Source organism: Schistocerca gregaria, chromosome 1 (genome assembly GCF_023897955.1).
Source record: "Schistocerca gregaria isolate iqSchGreg1 chromosome 1, iqSchGreg1.2, whole genome shotgun sequence".
In the NCBI taxonomy this organism is placed as follows: domain Eukaryota; kingdom Metazoa; phylum Arthropoda; class Insecta; order Orthoptera; family Acrididae; genus Schistocerca; species Schistocerca gregaria.
Genome location: NC_064920.1, coordinates 830,429,645 through 830,431,089, shown reverse-complemented (window position 1 = coordinate 830,431,089; position 1,445 = coordinate 830,429,645).

Sequence of the window (1,445 nt, the reverse complement as noted above, 5' to 3'; positions counted from 1 at the left end):
AAAGATCAGGTCTGTTTGTCGCCAAGATATCTAACTAGTTCCCATGTGAAGTTGGTTTTCTAACAAATTGCTCAAGGTTGTATGTTGAGAGCGCTCCTAGAATAACTTCAGATAAGACTTTGCTTCTGCCCCCTGTGATAAACGTGTAATTTTCCCAGGCAATGAACGCCAGATGAAAGTCTCCACCTGTAACTAATGGATAATTTGGATATTTATTTCCTGTGTACTCAAGACTTTTCCTGAAACGTTCTGTGATGTTTGTTGCGCATGCTGCTGATCTATAAAAACATCCTAATACAATGGTCCATCCTTATCTGACTGACAGCTTTATGCAGACTATTTCACAGTCCGACCCAGTATCGATATAAACTGTGTTTAAACAGCTTTTAACTGCAATGAACACACCACCTCCCATAGCATCAATCCTGTCCTTTCTAAACATTGTCCAATCCAAGTTCAAAATTTCTCTGCTATTTATGTCTGGTTTCAACCATCTTTTGGTACTAATACAATATCGGCATTACTACTGTTTATTTCGGAGATTAACTCGGGGACCTCGCTACAGACACTTCGATAATTTACTAACATGAGATTTCGCATATTCAAATCCTTCTGAATGACCTGTTTAGGCGAACTAACAATTTTTACAGTTGGCACACCCATATCAGGGTCATGAACTGGTAATTTTTCACGCCAAAGATTTGTTTCCCATGAGGAGGAACCTAAGCTAAAAAAAAAAAAAAAAAAAAAAAAAAAAAAAAAAAAAAAAAAAAAAGTGCAGGCCGCAAGTACTGTGCTACTCAGGTAGTTGCCTTCTGTGCGTAGCGCAACTCTGATCTATAGATGGGCATCCTACAACCTTCCACCCTATAGCATAGGTAGAGGAATCTACAACCATTTCCATAACAGAGCCAACATAGCTTCTGGTTTAGATTCTCCACTCGACTACAAACCAGAGGACCCCAGTCCACCTGGGGCACGATGCTGCAAATTGTCAGCTTGGCTTCTGCTCTTCAAGAGATAGAGGCCACCTTCACCAATTTAGCCAGCCTCTCAAAGTCCCCAAGGATTTCCTCGGAACACCGACGACTGACATCGTCGGTGCCGACATGCGCAACAAACTGCAGCTGGCTGCACCCCACATGCTCAATAGCCACCAGAAGAGCCTCTTCCACATCCCAGCCAAGGTCCCCAGACAAGGCTCACCGGCAAGCACACCAAGTTAATGTTTGACGTTTTCCCCGCCCTAGCCGCTGTGTTCCCGAGCGGCTCCATGACCCACCTAACATTGGAGCTCCAAATACCTAACAAACCCCTATCGCCATGTGCCTGTCTGGTCCTTGCTGAAGGAGCAGCCACTATCCTGGCAGAAAGTGAATTCTGTTCCGGCTCAGCTTCCCGCCATCATCAGATGGCACATTGAATCTATTGGCAAAGTGCATGTG